We start from the raw sequence: 19,697 nt of genomic DNA, 5'->3' as shown, positions 1-19,697 counted from the left end.
AGCTCAGTTTCTTTTTCTCTACCTCTAACTGTTAGGATCTCAGTATCCCTCTCTCTGTGAGCCTGTGATACAACCCTCTATGAACAACAGTCCCAAGTTCTAGGTTATGGCTTGTGACTCTGCTGATTGCTTGGGCAGAGCCCTTTGATGGCCCATAAAGTCTGTTCATAGAAAGATGTGAGGAGAATTGGGGATAAATTGTACTTCTTTAATTGAAGAGGTGATTTCAGGTTAAAATATACTTTAATCATTATCTCTTGGAATTAAAAATTCATTTATTTTATAAATCTTTATCGAGTACTCATTATGCGCCTATTACCATTACTAGAGTCTAGGTGTATAGCGGTGAACAAAATAGATGAATGCTCTGCCCTAATAAAGCATCCATGCCAGTGGGGAAGGAAGGCAATACACAAACAAAAAAAGATAATTATAAACTGTAATAAATAATATGAAGGCAATAAGCAGGGTAGTGTGGTAAAGAGTAACCAGCAGAGGGAGGAGGAGGTATTGAGGAAGCCTTCCTGAAGAGGGGTCATCTGCAGTGAGACTGGGAATATGGGAAGGAGCCATCTCTATGAAGATGCCGTTGGTGGGGTAGGGACTGAGAGTAGGGGAAGCGGTAGACATCCCAGAGAGAGAGAATAGGAAATGCAAAGGATTCAAAGCAAGTAGGAAAGAAGGCCAAGGTGACTGAGGAGAATGACAGGAGATGGGATTGGTAAAGTGGGTAGGGTCCAGATCTTAGAGGAGGCCTTGTTTCAAAGTTTAGGTTTTATTAGAAATGACATTAGAAATGAAATAGGACATTTTTATGAACCTGTTTTCTCTTAGACCAAATGAAAGGTGGCAATCCTAACCTTGACTAGCCAACGTGCATTCATAATCTGGAATGGTTTTGAGCAGAACCCAGCAGCATGTTGAAAAAGTACTTCATTATATTCAAAGGCCTGAGACCACTCAGTTGTCAGGCACTTATCACTTGAAAGTGGAGGAGTAGAAAAGTTTAAAAGGCTGTAGCAATAACATTTGAGAAAATGAATAATTTAAAGTGAATTAAATCATGAATAATGAATTGTAAAAAAAGAATCCTCGCTTGTGATTAGAGATTCATAATTTTCATTTTACAGCAAAATATAGTTGGCTGCCATGCGTTCCTGACTTACTTCATCTAAGTACAGTTAGGCCCAACACATTAGTGCCTTGATGTGCAGACTTACGACTGGCTTCTTGTGTTGAAACCATTAAATTTTAATGTATTCAGCTTGAGCATAAGTGGTCACAGATGATTCATAACACTGCTCCCTGCTTTTGGTGAAAATGATCGTCAGCAAGAGAATTGTCCCCAATGGCCACACTTATCTTCGTAGTTGATTTCCTAAACATTTTTGTGTCCATAGGAGACCAGGAATAAACATTGCATAGCTGATGGGTAAAGCACAATAATAATTGCTTTAAAACCACAGGATATTTGATGATGATAAAGTAGAACTCTGTAACTGTTGACATTTTCTTTTTTTAATTCTTGGTGTCAGGAGGGTACAAGTGATATATGCTGCTCTTTAAGAATGGAGTTAGCCAACCATGTGTGTGTGTTTTTTTCTTTAAGAAATAAATGCCAAGAATTGCCCACAGTATCATGACTTCATCATCTAGCTGTCGGGCATAGAGGCAGGATGAGCCAGCAGGCTTGCCTGACTGATGCTTTAGATAGCAGCTTAACCCAATAAAAAATAGTATTGTGGCTTGGGCATGGAAGACTTACCAGTCTGGTAATTGAATGCTCACCTGACCCAACCACTATCCACTATCCAGGTACTGAGGAATTTCAGCCCAATACGCTGCTAGCTGAATTTACATGTCTTATGCAACCCACGTAGACACATATGATCTGATGAGGTCCCTTCAGAGTTGAAGTCCCGATTACCTTCACAATAAACTCCCAGTTATCTGCCATGACTCATGAGTCCCATAATGATCTGGCTTCTGTGTCTCCAGCCCCTTCACTCATACTTGCCACTTATGCAGCTGCCATTCTGACCTACCCACAAGCTCCCGGAAGGAAGCGTTTTTCCTTCTCTTCAGGTCTCCATTGTCCCCAGGCATACAGCTTCTCTTCCTCGGATTCCCATTTTGCCTATTCCAGCTGACTGACTCATGTGATCTTTTGCAACTCAGATATTGTCTGAGACCATTCCTTCCTCTCCCCCTACTCCTAATATCCTTCTCTCCCTGAGTCATGGCTCTACCCCCATTTGCCCATTGCACCCTATATGGGATTGCATTGTATTATAAAGATCGGTATCCCCTAACCCAACCCTGCTGTGGGCTCCTTGAGGATAAAGGATGTGTTTCGTGCCCTTGGTACCCCTAGCTGTTAGCACAGAATTTGCATGTGGTATACTCTTGGTGCTGGATGAATTGCTCTATGGAGTATATCTCTTTCTTGGCCTTGAAATGCTGTAGAACAACTGGCTTTTCTGCAAACTGGGCTAGGTATCATACTGGATTATTCTTGGTAGTAACAAGATAACCAGACTTACTTCAGTCTCCTCATCACATTACAATTTGACTGCTTTCCTTTCTAAATGAAGACATTTTTACAATCCCATTACTTAATGAAGGAGCATGGTCCAAACTTGCTGTAACTCTGGAAATCCTCATGAGACTCATTCATTAACTATTATGAGATTAGCCACACCTGGGTATAGGCTTTGATTCAGGTGCTCTGAGAATTGCTTTTATTCAAGCAAAGTCAAAATAAGAGTGCTGTTGCGTGCTTCCCCTCCCCTCTTCATTGTAGTTTCAGTGCATGTACCACTGAACAGTTTGTCTCATTAAATAAAGCAATAGTATTTTAGGGCTGGAAGATAAATCTAAAAGTCTCCATTCTAATACTCCAGGCTATTGTGTATCTAAAACTACCCCAGAAAGATAGATCTTTATTCTTTTTCTTTTTTCTTTTGGATGTTTATTCTTAAGTATCTCCAGGGATAGGCTTCCACAGTCCTCTCAATTATGTAATCCATTATCTCACCAGTCTTCTCATCAGGAAGGTTTTTTTTTCCCTTAATGTCTAACTTTAACCCCTCCTGTTGCAATTTAAACTCATTTCCTTTTGTCCTGGATTCAGTGGAAATAAAAAATAACTCACAAGTACCCACCCATCCCTATTTGTAATTGAAGATGTCTGACTTCCTCCAGGCAGCTCTTTCTAGTGCTAAATGGACTGAGTTTTGCCCTTTTTCTCCTTTTGCCTTTCTTGGAGACTCTTCCTTTTAAAAGTTTTGTTGTTCTTATTGCACCAAGTATCAAGGACCATACATTTCAGTTCTGTCATTTTAATCCTACAGCTTATTTTTTCAGTCTACCAATCTGTATAACCTTAGTAAGCCACTTAACACATTGAAAAAGAATCAATGGACACCATTGTAAAGTGCTTTACAGTTATGAAATTCTTCATCTCTTCAAGAGATCTGCTACCATTGTCCAGTACCCTCCCTCCCTGATTTCCATACCTAGGGGTGAAATGTTTTTCTTGTCTTATTTCTTCCCTCTTCATGCATACATTTCATGTGGCCACAACTACAGTGTTTCTGGGTCCCAGGTCTACTTGCTGCTCTGCCAGAATAGCTCAGGGGATAGAGGGAAGAGGAAATGGCTAAGTAGCCATTAGCATTGGCAGAAGCACAAATTTCCAGCTCATGGAACACTGATCTTTTTGGGAATCTGAGATAAGAACTTGGGAATAATATGAAAAGGAAGATTAGCTGGAACATAAAAATACAGTTGTATCTTCCTCCTAAAAATAGGAACTTCTCCCTAAAAATTAGAAAGGAGATAATGATAGGTGTGAATGAGGATGAAGTTAAATTAAACAGCAAGACGAGAGAAGAGGAAGCAGAGCAGGAAGAAAACACAGATGTGGTCAAGTGAAGCAGGAAAAAATGCTTTAATTTGTGATCCTCTAACCGAAAAATATCATGGTAAGATCTCTTAGTAAAAAAAAAAAAAAAAGTATAAAATTCTAGAATAAGAACAGTGACTCAAGTTTATAATATAATATGATAAGAGTTTCTGTTGATGGCTATACTATTAATTCAGTGACTCCTCATAGACATATGAACAGCAACTGCCTATGCTTTGTAGAAAGATGGGTGTTATTAATTTGACCGCTTAACAATTCTACATAGTCTGAGCCTTCAGGAATAATCCTTGACTGTAAATAGAGATGTCACTGAAATTACTGTAACTTCAAAGTAACTTCAAATTCAAAGTAGACATATAAACAGTATTATGTTTTCTTGTATTAACTGAAGATTATATTAATGATACTCTGTCTTCTATGTAGCAGTGCCATACAGGGCATTTCAATGAATATCTAATTGGCCCTTAAATTTACCCTTGAAATTCAAAGGAATAAATTGGTGTGCATGGCTGGTGGACTGAATATTAAGTCTCTGTAGTATTCAATAGAGGATTTCAAACATTATTAGTAATCACTTTTGGAGGATTCCTTAAGGCGAGATTTCTTTTTAAATGTGCATGTCTGTTTGTTACTTAGGACTACTTAAAATTAACTACAAATACTCAAAAGGAAATGAAATATTCCTTTCTCTTGCTTCTCTGAAAAGGTACCATTTGACCAAAGTTTCCGTCTGCAGACAGGATGGAATGCCATCTTCCCCTCAAATTAAATTAATTGGCTTCCACTAAATCAAGTGTGTGCCCTATTATAAGGCACAGTCTTGAATCCTAAACTAAACTTGAAACATCTAACCTACAAAAACTTAAAAAGCCTTATGTCTTGGAAACTTAGTGATAGGAGCCATAGAAATGAGAAAGGAGATATTCTTAATATTTTTTACACAACCAAAAATATGCCCATTTTGATGCCATATTGTTGATGCAATGGAGAGCATGAGTAAAAGTGTGATGATTATTATGGAGTGTATTTTTTGATTTACATTGGTAAGGCCTAGACAGTTGCAATGGGTCTTAGATGTGTAAATCAGAAATACTGTCAAAACACTACTCCAGATGTGCTGTGTCATCTATAGTGTCAAAATGGCAAGTTCAGATCTATGATAAAATAATTTGCAAGGATATATATATATAGATACCTAGATTTAAGCTCCCAGGTTTTAAGGCATCTATACATTTTACTTCAATTTTAAGCCAAGGTAAAGACCACTGGAACCTGAAATCTAAAAATGGATTTATTGTTGGGATTAGTAATAGTTGTTTCCTTTTAATTCATTGTCATCCTATGACTATTATCCTAAGAGACTGCTTTTAAAAGAATTTACAGTCCCCACAAACACAGGAAGTGAAGTCTACGTGGAAAAAAATCATTCTATTTGAGCCAGTTCTGACATTATTCTGATTTGAAATCAAGACATTGATTAGAAAATTGAATTTTGATAACATTTTTACAGCCTGTTTTACAACAACTCTCTGTCTTAGAAAGGAGACAGTGTGGTGCTTATGCTTCAAAGAAATGGTGTGTACTTTTGGCCTCTTATCCAGCTCTTTAAAAGAAACTTTTAATTTTAGTTTAGTGTAAAATTGATTCTCATGTGAATAACTCAATCCTCTATGCCTGTTGAGTTGCACGTATGGGTCAGTTTAGCTGCAGTGCATACTGTAAATGATGGCGAAGGGAAGGTATGTCTTGAGTAGGAGTGCAATATAATATCCGTGCCAATCTGCATTTGGTGCTAAAGTAGAGTCATGAGATGTGAAGTAAGGACTTCTTTGAACATTGTTTATGGTGGGCCTTGTTACATGTTTGGAGTGTCTGAGAAAGAAGCTAGCCTAAAACTTCAGATCTCAGTATGTTGTTGCCAATAAGACCAAATACTGACTGGAACTTATGCTTTATTCATTTCAGCTTTGAAAGATTAAAAAAATCTTGCCTGGAATTCATTAATTTAAAAATATATTTCATTATATTACTGCGTTTTACTTTAAAGATAAAGATTGTGTTCTTTTAAGTTGTCTCCTCTCTGTTTTACTGGCAAATGAGGAGGGGAAGGGGACGGGGGAGAGAAGGAGGGAATGAGACAGAGAAAGAGAGAGAGAGAGAGAGAGAGATTTCTTTTATTTGCATTTTGGTAACATTACTATAATGTAACTTACCTGCTATGGTTCTATTCTTACACTATTTACCCTGTGCCCCTGTGTCATCATATTTGTAACTCTCATCTATAATACCTCTTACATTTTAATACTGGAAGGCATTTTAATATAAGGCAAGCAACATATAATTAGTTGGAGGTGATGTGTTTTTGGAGCATGATAGATAGAGGCAGGCCGACATGGATTTGTATTCTAATCTACCACTGAACTTGCCATGTGATTTTGAGCAAGTAACTTAACCCTTCTGAGCCTCTGTCTCCTTAACTGATACAATGGTAGCATTGCGAGGACCGATGGCAATAATGCATGGAAGACAGCGCAGGATTGGCGCGTGGGAAATGCTCAACTCATGATGATTTTTTCTTTTATTATTATTATGATGGAAAATGATTTATTCCTTTTTGCGTCAGATGTGCTAAAAACTGCCATGGAAGAGTACATAAAGAAATTCTTGGCTGTTACTTTAAAGTCCTGATCAATTTCTTCTGGAAAAGAGGTGAAAATGTAGTGTGTGTTCGTACTATGATGAGAATAACAATCTCACAAATATTTCTGTGTTGCCTTACCAGGCATTTGAGATTGAAAGCAGATCCAGCCTGTTTCTCCAAAAACTGAACTCATTGCTGGGAGATAATCTCTCTTTTTGAGGTAAAGAATGATTTGTATTGATTTTTTGGAACTAACACTTAGGAATGTCTGGCTGCAGACCTGCAGTGTAGATATAACATCAGAAGGAAATATTTGCATCTTGTGATGGGTGAGGCTACATGGGGAAGTGAAAATAGCTTAAAGGTTGGTATGGGGAGAACCTGCTTCAATCCAGATTCTAACTAGTAATTTTATATCATTTACTCCAGTGTCATTTCTAAAATGATGACTATAATGCCTAATTTGCAAAGATATTGAAATATCAAAAAGATAACATACATTAAGTACCTTAACCTAGTATCTGGCTCATAGTAGATACTCAGTAAATCCTCCTGCCCTCTGCCCTTCCTACAGTATTTGAGATAGTTCCATATAGAACTACCTCTGTTTTTACCACTTGCCCTACTTTCTAGGGTCTCTAACTTTGAGTCATTTCTGACCCACTGTGTTTGCCTACTTGGTAAGAGGAAGCCTGGCCTTGTCACATAAGTTGCCTAGTAGAGTTTCAGGAAAATATGACTTAAAGAGAAATAAGCTAGTACCTATTTACCAACTAAGACCTTGGTGAGCTGTCAGAAGATGCATCAGTACCACTTAATGACTTCCTCCTTACTAAGTCCATCACAGTCAACAAAATGATGCTATGCAACAGTTTACTTTCTTCTGTTCTTTCTCTTGATCCCCTGTTTTTTTTTGGTTTTTTCATGATACATGAAGATAGCAGAGACTGTTTTAAATTCTATATTTAGTCCAGAGGTGCCATATTGTGAGTATTCTCTTGCCAGTGAAGGAGAAAGACATGCATGTCATTCCTGAAGTTTTAGCAGCCCATCCTCAGGGCTGACTTGGAGACTGGCGTAGCAACCAGCATCCAAGTAGGGTCAAAAGCAGAGCCTAGATCAATACAAAGCATTAAGGCTATCAGCTCCTCAGATGAAGCATCTGTTGTAAGTATAACTCTAAAATATAGCTATAAATAAATCAGAACACTTCTTAGACAGCAGTTACAAAGCATTTGTTTATACAGGCACAAGGTGGGAAGTGGAAGGGACTGTGTCCCAGGATCTTATTTGGATCATTTATTTATTATTGGAAAAAAGTACAGGGAGTGTGGTCTGCAGATAACATCTGGACCAGTTTTATCTCCAAATGTCTATTTAGGTTTGTTTCCTTTAGACATAGATTCTGTTGATTTCTGCCTATGGGTCACAGACTCCACTTTATGCTTCACCCATTCATGTATATATACACAATATTGATACATTCTGATGAGAAAGATTAGTTCTCATTATCGTTAAGGTGTTGGCATAATGTTAGATTAGTGATGAAGAAATGCTACAGAAAAGCAGTGCAGTAATGTCAGTAATGTATCTTGAAAAAGATGTCTGCACTTTTGCTAATTTTGAGAGATCTTATATTGCAATATATATGTATGTGTATATCTCTATATATGTATTATATATCTATAATTTATACAGGTATATATATATATATTCTGATTGTAAGTTATTTCCTGGAAGAGAGTAAATTCTGAGAGCAACATCCGCCTTAAAGTTCCCATTTAATAAAGAGAGCCAAATATTTCTAATAAGGACCCCCTCACCTAAAAATTAGAGAGGAGGTGCTCTGTTGTTTTGTTTGTTTCGAAATAATATCTATGATTTGGAAGGTAGAGAGAAAAGAATTAGTGTCTTTCACATTTAAACACTTGCTTGCTATTTTGATAGCTCTGGTTATTATCAGAAAGCAGTCCTTTTTTAAACAAGGTGAATTAATGAGTCATTACTGTATGTATACAGTATATTTTTTGCCAAAAGTTATAAAATACATATGTTATTAATATAAAGACAAAACTTTCAAATGAAAGATTCTAAATTGGCTTAAAATTTCATTGAAGAAGAATGTACATTTGACAAATTAGAGACATTTTTCCAAAGAAAATTACAAGAACAAGTATTAGATCCTTTATGTTAAGAGTATAAACAGCTACAATTTAAGAACATAAGAAAAATAACCATATGAGGAGCTTAATTTCCCCAGGTTGTAAGTTCCTTCCAGGTGGTGGTTCACTGGGATAGTGAGGGCTATAAAAGGAAAAGGAGACAGGAATGGTACTCAGGTTCTGTTCCCCTTCAGAATGGAAGCCTGATGTAGATTTAATTAGATGCATGTTACTAAAGGGATCCCTAATCAGATCCAGTTGGTTCTCTATTAAGCACTTAGGATGAGCCTACCTAAGACCTCATCTTTATTCTTTTTCTTTCCATCTGATGATACAGTGCTCTTTATTTGACCTGAAACTATATTAATTCATTCCTTGTCCCAGCAGCATTCAAACTCAGCTGAGTCTCTCCCTTTTTTCTGTTGTAAGTACATACATTTAATATTACGAACATTTCCCTGGATCCCAGGACTCTCAATAGCTGTTGCCATTTCTTTCTCCTTCTTTCAAAGTCAAACTTTTCTGAAATCATCTCCCTTGTTATCTTCCTCAACCTTGAGCAGCATCTGGTGCTGCTGGCTGTTCCTTCCTCCTTGAAGTAATTCTTTCCCCCAAGTTCCATGATACTACTCTTTGCTGGTTGTCTCATCTCATTGGCTGCTCCTTCTCAGCCTTCTTTGTGGGTCCCTCTTCCTCTGCTTAACCTAAAAAGTTGATATCCTTCAGGTTCTGTGCTTGGCTCTCTTCTCATTTACTGGTTGACTTTAATTTCTGTCATTACTTTCCATACTCTGATGACTTCCAGATTTGTATCCTCACCACATTCTCCCAAGCTCTAGATTCATACATCCAACCACTTATTGGCCTTCTTCACTTAAGGGTGGCATATGCACCTTAAGCTCAACATTTTCAGAAACTAAAGTCATCGTCTTCTACATCCTGCTCCACCCCAAGCCTACTTCTCTTTGTATTTTCGTATCTCAGGATTAATACTGCCATTTAGCTGCCCAAGCTAGAATCCGTTTAATGCATAAAATCTCGTCTCAAACCATTTCTACTTCCACTGCCACCAGCTTGCTCCAGGCCACCACTATAGCTACATTTGTTTTGTTGCAGCAGCCTGTTCTCTTTTCCGCTACTCTTTCTTCTTCAATACATTTTCTGCATTTCACACCATGTATAAAGAAACCCCTTGACTTAAATCTTAACCTCTGTGGCTCCCACTGTTTCTAGGATTAAATCCAAATTCCTCACCATGGTAAGAGGCCCTTCATCACCTCATAATCTCATCACTGCCTTTTTTTCTAGTCTTTTCTCCCACTCCATGACATGAACAAACTGGATTTTCTCTTTAAACATTTGGACAAGGCCTTGTTTTTGCAGTCCCTGCCTCTTCCTACCTTACTACTTTTGCCCAGCCAATTCCTAATTGACCTTCACATTTCGGCTTGCATGGTATCTCCTCCAGAAGCTCTGACATCTCCACTTCCTTCCTCCCATTCACCAAATCAAGGTTTTGTGTTTCTCCTATATACCCCTATAAAGTACCCCTATCATAGCACTTACCCCAATGTATTAGAATTGTCTTTTTACTCTCAACTTTCCCCTCCAGGCTGTAAATTCCTTATGGTTAAAGATGTTGAAACTTCTGGTTCCTGGAATATAGTGTATGCTTGAAAAGTATTTCTTGAATTGAGTGTGTAAATGAATTATTGTGACTTTTCCTTACTGTTTCCATGGTGGTTTTGCCAATGTCATCATGTGTTACATATTCCCTCAGTTTCAGAATCTCTCTTCTAATTTTATATGAGAACTTAACTTCAAAACATTTTGAACAGTGTATATGGTTAATTAAAAAGGTGAAATACAGAATAGTATTACAGTAATTGTCCCTTAAGGTAAGAAGGAAGGTATATAAGATAATATACATGTGTCTGCTTATTCGTGCAAAACAAGTACAGGAAGGATAAACCAAGAACTAAAGAGATTGGTTACCTATAGGGAGTAAATGGGAGAGGGGTGGAAAGAAGTGGGGACCTGGGAACATGATAGCAGAGATGAGGAGGGAACAATTCTTTTCCAAGAACTCCTTTGAATATAACCTTGACTCCTAGAACCACAGTAGTCTTTTGCATACTCCCTCTCCAAAAATAAATAGGTAAATAAAACCAGGATGTGGGGGAATCCAAAATATAATACAAAATATAACAGGTGAGTCTAACTTTATTGTGAATTAATAACATATCCACAGTGAAGAGAGTGGGAAAGAGAAACACTAACCTGGGTAATTCTGGAAAACAGTATTTTGACTGGATATTGTGAAGCTAAGGGAAAATACGGTAATCAAGTTAGTGTTTCTTGTACAGGTGTGGGTTGTCAGTTTTGAAACTGCTTTATGTTAAACAAAGAGGTTAGAATTATGGAAGGGGGAACCCTGTAGTATCGGACTGAAAGCATAGGTAGTAGTATGAACTCATGGTTTTTTACTATATATCTGTTATATATATATATATATATATATATATATATATATATATATATATATATATATATATATATATTATATATACACACACACACACACAGAAACATGGATACAAAAGTAAAATAGGTGTGTGTGTGTGTGTGTGTGCATGTGGTGAGTATGCATAATATTCCCTTGCTCTGTTTGCTGAGAAGGCCTAGAAGCAACGACATACTAACAGGAGTAAGCATTCCTAGTGCCCAAGTTTTGGTTACCATCTTTAATAATAGGAACAAGGCTAATTATATGGGTAATGCATGCTTATTTTTAAAAGTAGTAGTATATTCTGCTTTTCTTACTTTCTCTATCATAAATATTGTACTGTGTGTGGAAAAGCATTTCTCAAGATTCAAAGGACATCCAAATGCAAGGGATCTTTACCTTAAAAATAAACAGCAATAGCCTTTTCATCTAGAAGAAAAAAGAATTAGAAATTTTAAAACTTGAATAACAACCAAAAAAGGAACCAATGCTCCTTGGGAAAGTAGTTGATTCCAGACCAGAGGCAAGAAAACACACGATGAGCCTGGAGCATCTTATTATGACAGTAAGCCTGAAAACATGTTCAAAAGACAGAGAAGCCAGCCTCAAGGAGCTCCCAACAGCCAAAGCTGGAACAATTCTGAGCAACAAAATAAATAATGATAGTGTTGGATTATAACCCACTGAATAAAATAAATGTCCATGAACTCATATTGACATAAATAAATAATTGAATAAATAAATGGAGGAGGAGGGACAGATCTTCCTCATAGTATAATTCCATTTAATAAATGTAGAAGGAGTGAGGGAAGTACAAAATCACCATTAGACAGACACCACAATAATAATTATTTCAGGTGAGATCCACCAGTGGTTGCTAACATCAATGGGAGAAAGTTTGAGGAGAAATAGGATATTTGCATAGTCTCCAAGTATCCCCCCCAATGTATTTATTAACTCGAAAGGGGAAAGTATTACTTTACAGCAGGGAAAGCTGGTAGATACCACCTTAACCAAATGATCACAGTTAATACCACTTGTAGTAAGATCTATCAACGTCATGTATGCCCAGTATGAGGCACTGAGAAGCGTACAAGTATCACTTCTCTGGTATTTTTTTTGGGGGGGAGATACAGTTGTTTTACAATGTTGTGTTATTTTCTACTGTACAACAAAGTGGAGTTCCCTGTGCTATACAGCAGGTTCTTATTAGTTATCTGTTTTATACATTTAGTGTATATATGTAAATCCCGATCTCCCAATTCATCCCTCCGCCGCTTTCTCCTCTTGGTGTCCATATGTTTGTTCTCTACATCTATGTCTCTATTTCTGCCTTGCAAACTGATTCATCTGTACCATTTTTCTAGATTCCACATATATGCATTAGTATACGATATTTGTTTTTCTCTTTTTGACTTACTTCACTCTGTATGACAGTCTCTAGGTCCATCCATGTCTCTACAAATGACCCAATTTTGTTCCTTTCTGTGGCTGAGTAATAGTCCATTGTATATGTGTGCCACATCTTCTTTATCCATTCATCTGTCGATGGGCATTTAGGTTGCTTCCATGTCCTGGCTATTGTAAATAGTGCTGCAATGAACATTGGGGTGCATGTGTCTTTTTGAATTATGGTTTTCTCTGGGTATATGCCCAGTAGTGGGATTGCTGGGTCATTAGGTAATTCTATTTTTAGTTTTTTAAGGAACCTCCATACTGTTCTCCATAGTGCTGTATCAATTTACATTCCCACCAACAGTGCAAAAGGTTTCCCTTTTCTCCACACCCTCTCCAGCATTTATTGTTTGTAGATTCTCTGATGATGCCCATTCTAACCAGTGTGAGGTGATACCACATTGTAGTTTTGATTTGCATTTCTCTAATAATTAGTGATGTTGAACAGCTTTACATGTGCCTCTTGGCCATCTATATGAATTCTTTGGAGAAGTGTCTATTTAGGTCTTCTGCCCATTTTTTCATTGGGTTGTTTGTTTTTTTAATATGGAGCTGCATGAGCTGTTCATATATTTTGGAGGTTAATCCTTTGTCCGTTGATTTGTTTGCAAATATTTTCTCCCATTCTGAGGGTTGTCTTTTCGTCTTGTTTATAGTTTCCTTTGCTGTGCAAAAGCTTTAAGTTTCATTAGGTCCCATTTGTTTATTTTTGTTTTTATTTCCATTTCTCTAGGAGGTGGGTCAAGAAATATCTTGCTGTGATTTATGTCAAAGAGTGTTCTTCCTGTGTTTCCCTCTAAGAGTTTTATAGTGTCCTGTCTTACATTTAGATCTTTAATCCATTTTGAGTTTATTTTTGTGTATGGTGTTAGGGAATGTTCTCATTTCATTCTTTTACATGTAGCTGTCCAGTTTTCCCAGCACCACTTATTGAAGAGACTGTCTTTTTTTCATTGTATATCCTTGCCTCCTTTGTCACAGATTAGTTGACCATAGGTGTGTGGGTTTATCTCTGTGCTTTCTATCCTATTCCATTGATATATATTTCTGTTTTTGTGCCAGTACCCTACTGTCTTGATTACTATAGTTTTGTAGTATAGTCTGAAGTCAGGGGGTATGATTCCTCCAGCTCCGTGTCTTTTTTTCTCAAGATTGCTTTGGCTATTTGGGGTCTTTTGTGTCTCCATAAATATTTTAAGATTTTTTGTTCTTGTTCTGTAAAAAATGCCATTGGTAATTTGATAGGGATTGCATTGAATCTGTAGATTGCTTTGGGTAGTATAGTCATTTTCACAATATTGATTCTTCCAAGAACAGGGTATATCTCTCCATCTGTTTGTGTCATCTTTGATTTCTTTCATCAGTGTCTTATAGTTTTCTGAGTACAGGTTTTTTACTTCCTCAGGCAGGTTTATTCCTAGGTATTTTATTCTTTTTGTTGCAATGGTGAATGGGATTGTTGCCTTAATTTCTCTTTCTGATCTTCCGTTGTTAGTGTATAGGAATACAGGAGATTTCTGTGCATTAATTTTATATCCTGCAACTTTTCCAAATTCATTGATTATCTCTAGTAATAGAGATACTGATGGCAGTCTCTCTATATTTTTTTCTGGTGGCATCTTTAGGATTTTCTATATATAGTATCATGTCATGTGCAAACAGTGACAGATTTACTTCTTTTCCAATTCGTATTCCTTTTATTTCTTTTTCTTCTGTGATTGCTGTGGCTAGGACTTCTAAAACTACGCTGAATAATAGTGGCAAGAGTGGATATCCTTGTCTTCTTCCTGATCTTAGAGGAAATGCTTTCAGTTTTTCACCATTTAGAAAGATGTTTGCTGTGGGTTTGTCATATATGGCCTGTATTATGTTGAGGTAGGTTCCCTCTATGCCCACTTTCTGGAGAGTTTTTATCATAAATTGGTGTTGAAATTTGTCAAAAGCTTTTTCTGCATCTACTGAGATGATCATATGGTTTTTATTCTTCAATTTGTTAATATGGTGTATCACATTGATTGATTTGCGTATATTGAAGAATCCTTGCATCCCTGAGATAAATCCTATTTGATCATGGTTTATGATCCTTTTAATGTGTTGTTGGATTCTGTTTGCTAGTATTTTGTTGAGGATTTTTACATCTATATTCATCAGTGATATCGGTCTGTAATTTTCTTTTTTTGTAGTATCTTTGTCTGGTTTTGGTATCAGGGTGATGGTGGCCTCGTAGAATGAGTTTGGGAGTGTTCCTTCCTTTGCAAGAGTTTGAGAAGGACGGGTGTTAGCTCTTCTCTAAATATTTGATAGAATTCACATGTGAAGCCATCTGGTCCTGGACTTTTGTTTTTTGGAAGATTTTTTCATCACAATTTCAATGTCATTACTTGTGATTGGTCTGTTCATATTTTCTATTTCTTCCTGGTTCAGTCTTGGAAGGTTAGACCTTTCCAAGAATTTGTCCATTTCTTCCAGGTTGTCCATTTTATTGGCATATAGTTGCTTGTAGTAGTCTCTGACGATGCTTTGTATTTCTGCGGTATCCATTGTAACTACTTCTTTTTCATTTCTAATTTTATTGATTTGAGTCCTCTCCTTCTTTTTCTTGATGAGTCTGGCTAATGGTTTATCAATTTTGTTTATCTTCTCAAAAACCGGCTTTTAGTTTTATTGATCTTTGCTATTGTTTTCTTTTTTTCTATTTCATTTATTTCTGCTCTGATATTTATGATTTCTTTCCTTCTACTAAATTTGGGTTTTGTTTGTTCTTCTTTCTCTAGTTCCTTTAGCTGTAAGGTTAGGTTGTTTATTTGAGATAGTTCTTGTTTCTTGAGGTAGGATTTTACTCCTGTAAACGTCCCTCTTAGAACTGCTTTTGCTGCATCCCATAGGTTTTGGATCATCATGTTTTCATTGTCATTTGTCTCTAGATACTTTTTGATTTCCTGTTTGATTTCTTCAGTGATCTCTTGGTTATTTAGTAACGTATTGTTCAGCCTCCATTTGTTTGTGTTTTTAACATTTCTTTTTCCTGTAACTTATTTCTAATTTCGTAATGTTGTGGTTGGGAAAGATGGTTGATACGATTTCAATTTTCTTAAATTTACCGAGGCTTGATTTGTGGCCCAAAGTGTGATCTATCCTGGAGAATATTCCATGAGCACTTGGGAATGAAGTGTAATCTGCTGTTTTCGGATGGAGTGTCCTATAAATATCAATTAAATCTATCTGGTCTATTGTGTCATTTAAAGCTTGTGTTTCCTTATTAATTTTCTGTCTGGATGATCTGTCGTTTTGTGTAAGTGAGGCATTAAAGTCCCCCACTTTCATTGTGTTACTGTCGATTTCCTCTTTTATAGCTGTTAGCATTTGCCTTATGTATTGAGGTGCTCCTATGTTGGGTGCATATATATTTATAATTGTTATATCTTCTTCTTGGATTGATCCCTTGATCATTATGTAGTGTCCTTCCTTGTCTCTTGTGACATTCTTTATTTTAAAGTCTATTTTATCTGATATGAGTATTGCCAATCCAGCTTTCTTTTGATTCCATTTGCATGGAATATCTTTTTCCATCCCCTCATTTTCAGTCTGTATGTGTCCCTAGGTCTGAATTGGGTCTCTTGTAGGCAGCATATATACGGATCTTGTTTCTGTGTCCATTGATACAGTCTGTGTCTTTTGGTTGTAGTATTTAATACATTCACACTTAAGGTAAATATCAATATGTATGTTCCTATTACCATTTTCTTAATTGTTTTGGGTTTGTTTTTGTAGGTCCTTTTCTTCTCTTGTGTTTCCCACTTAGAGAAATTCCTTTAGCATTTGTTGTAGAGCTGGTTTGGTGGTGCTGAATTCTCTTAACTTTTGCTTGTCTGTAAAGCTTTTGATTTCTCCATTGAATCTGAATGAGATCCTTGCTGGGTAGAGTACTCTTGGTTGTAGGTTCTTCCCTTTCATCACTTTAAATATATCATGCCACTCCCTTCTGACTTGCAGAGTTTCTGCTGAGAAATCAGCTGTTAACCTTATGGGAGTTCCCTTGTATGTTATTTGTCATTTTTCCCTTGTTGCTTTTAATAATTTTTCTTTGTCTTTAATTTTTGTCAGTTTGATTGCTCTGTGTCTCAGCATGTTTCTCCTTGGGTTTATTCTGCCTGGGACTCTCTGTGCTTCCTGGACTTGACTGGCTATTTCCTTTCCCATGTCAGGGAAATTTTCGACTATAATATCTTCAAATATTTTCTTGGGTCCTTTCTCTCTTCTCCTTCTGGGACCCCTATAATGCAAATGTTGGTGTGTTTAATGTTGTCCCAGAGGTGTCTTAGGCTGTCTTCATTTCTTTTCATTCTTTTTTCTTTATTCTGTTCCGCGGCAGTGATTTCCACCATTGTGTCTTCCAGGTCACTTATTCTTTCTTCTGCCTCAGTTATTCTGCTATTGATTCCTTCTAGTGTATTTTTCATTTCACTTACTGTATTGTTCATCTCTGTTTGTTTGTTCTTTAATTCTTCTAGGCCTTTGTTAAACATTTCTTGCATCTTCTTGATCTTTGCCCCCATTCTTTTTCCAAGGTCCTGGATCATCTTTACTATCATTATTCTGAATTCTTTTTCTGGAAGGTTGCCTATCTCCACTTCATTTAGTTGTTTTTCTGGGGTTTTATCTTGTTCCTTCATCTGGAACATAGTCCTCTGCCTTTTCATTTTGTCTGTCTTTCTGTGATTGTGGTTTTCGTTCCACAGGCTGCAGGATTGTAGTTCTTCTTGCTTCTGCTTTCTGCCCTCTGGTGGATGAAGCTACCTCTTCTCTGGTATTCTTGACAAAAACACACATCCTCTATATAATCATGAGAAAGCATCAGACAAACCCAAACTGAAAACCGTTTCGGAAGATAACTCATCAGTTTGTCTCAAAAGCATCAAGGTCATGAAATACTGAGGAACTCTTATAGATTAGAGGAGACTAAGGAGATTTAACAACTAAATACAATCTGGAATTCCAGATTGGATCTTGGAAAAGAAACGGGGTGCTAGCGGAAAAACTGGTGAAATTTGAATAAAGTCTGTAGGTTAACTAGCTAGTATTATTATACCAATGTTAATTTCCTGGTTTTGATAATTGTACCCTGGTTCTGTAAGATGTTATATAGGTAAAGGGTATATGGGAACTCATACTATTTTTCAAGTTTTTTGTAAGTCTAAAATTATTAAAAGTAAAATATTTTGTAAATAAGAGCTATAAACATGATCTAGGATCTGTACTGAAAAAGAAACAAATACACTTAGGGTAAAGCTATTGGAATACTGATTAACTTTTGACTTTTACAAGTTAGGTTTGTATTTTATAATTTTTAGGAAAACCACTAAAAGAATAGGGAAAAAAGCAGAAAGAGAAAGAGACAAATAGCCTAAAAAGAGAGAAGAGAAAAAGAAAGAGGAAAATGGAAGGGCAACTGGAAAGCATAAAATATTCTTCCTATCAGATTAAGGAAAGTTCCTTCTATTTCTAGTTTGCTAAAAGTTTTCTTTTTAAAATCATGAATAGATGTTTAATATTAAATGTATCTTATGTATCTTTGAAATGATCATTTAATTTTTCTTATTTTTTGGCATATTCCTTTTGGAATTTGAGTCATAATTGGGAAAATTTCCTCCAATCCCAGGTTATAGAGGAAGTTATTATATTTTATATTTTCTTCTACAGTTACATAGTTTCATTATTTTAAAACTCAAATAATAATTATAAGAAGAAGCTAAAGAGCTTAGTTTGAATCTAATCTTTAAGTTAGTTTTTGCTGCAACCTTTCCCCTTCTTACCAAACCTGTGTCAATGGTATGCAACACATACCTATGTAGTGCTTACTATGTGCCAGACGCTTTTCTAAGCACGTTACGTATATTAAAGCCTTTATTCTTTTAACCACCCAATGAGTTAGGCACAATTTCAGAGAAGAAAACAAGAACCAGAGAACTGAAAGAACTCATTCAAGGTCACATACTTGTTCAGAAGTCCAGTCTACTAATTGTATGATAAGATCCTGGCAGCACAGGCAGGAAGATGTTTGCCTGATATCTGTTATTCTTTTCCTGCCATCTTTGGTGACAGAGCCAGGGATCCTCTGGGACCACACAGGTAATCCTAGTAATTTCTGATATAGGAAAAATAAGCATATCTACCGTACTGGGAATCACAGAGAATATATAGTTTTAGAAGAGGTTATATTTTGGAGGAGGTGGAAAGACTATTTAAAAAGAAAAATTGAAAGGGCATTTTTAAGCCTTTTTTTTTTTTCTTTTCTTATGGTAGTTAACTGATTGTTATTTTCACATTTAAAATGTGCAGGCTTTAAACCCCATTTCTTGAAGTTACAGCTTGGGTTAGCTTCTTACTCTTAATTAAAAAGAAATGATCTCTATTCAAAAGTGAGGTGCTTATCTGGCTTCTCCTTTTATGTAACCTTATCTGTCTTGAACAGGGCTGGTGATAGGATGATTAACCACTCTGAACTCCAGGACTTTAGGCTGGTAAATATTTGTCTTTTTAAAAAAATGAAATGATTAAAAAAATAGATATTCCAACCTCTCCCAAGTAGAGGAGGACAGAGAAGAATTGATGCTACATGCTCTCTGTTGGCTCAGTCTTCCTTTCGACTTTTTAGAAGGAAGGAATCATGCCTGGATTCCATCACCTTGCGTGAAACAGTTCCTCAGTAGGTTGAAAGCCTTAGAGAAATGTCCCCTTTCTAAGAAGGGTAAAAGCTTGATTCTGGCATATCTTTCCCCTATCATGTTTTAATTGTCATTATTTGTAATAATTTTGTATTATTATGGTGTTTTCACATAAGTTATGATGTTTCATTTTCACATCAACCCTGAAATAAGAAGGGAAGCTATTACCACCACTATATAGAGAAAACTAAGGCTTAGAGGTTTCAAGCAATTTTCCTGAGGTTGCAGAGCCAGTGGTGGGGCAGAGCTGGTAGGAGATGAGTAAGCTGGCCTCCTGGCT

General features: G+C 36.5%; 1 protein-coding gene across 9 annotated transcripts in view; it reads left to right on the top strand.

Moving 5' to 3' along the window:
* The window catches only part of BBS9 (Bardet-Biedl syndrome 9), a 713,234-nt gene that overhangs the window by 418,207 nt on the left and 275,330 nt on the right, over positions 1–19,697 (top strand). The window contains exon 22 of one of the 9 annotated variants that reach the window (XR_009504854.1): positions 6,711–6,789. The exons of the other annotated variants lie outside the window; for them this stretch is intronic. The gene's annotated coding sequence lies outside the window, so the exon portion shown is untranslated. The remainder of the gene's footprint in view (positions 1–6,710; positions 6,790–19,697) is intronic. 9 annotated transcript variants of the gene reach the window in all.

Source organism: Balaenoptera ricei, chromosome 9 (genome assembly GCF_028023285.1).
Source record: "Balaenoptera ricei isolate mBalRic1 chromosome 9, mBalRic1.hap2, whole genome shotgun sequence".
Classification (NCBI taxonomy): domain Eukaryota; kingdom Metazoa; phylum Chordata; class Mammalia; order Artiodactyla; family Balaenopteridae; genus Balaenoptera; species Balaenoptera ricei.
Note: the sequence above shows the minus strand (reverse complement) of the source record. Positions and strands in the feature narration are given on the sequence as shown.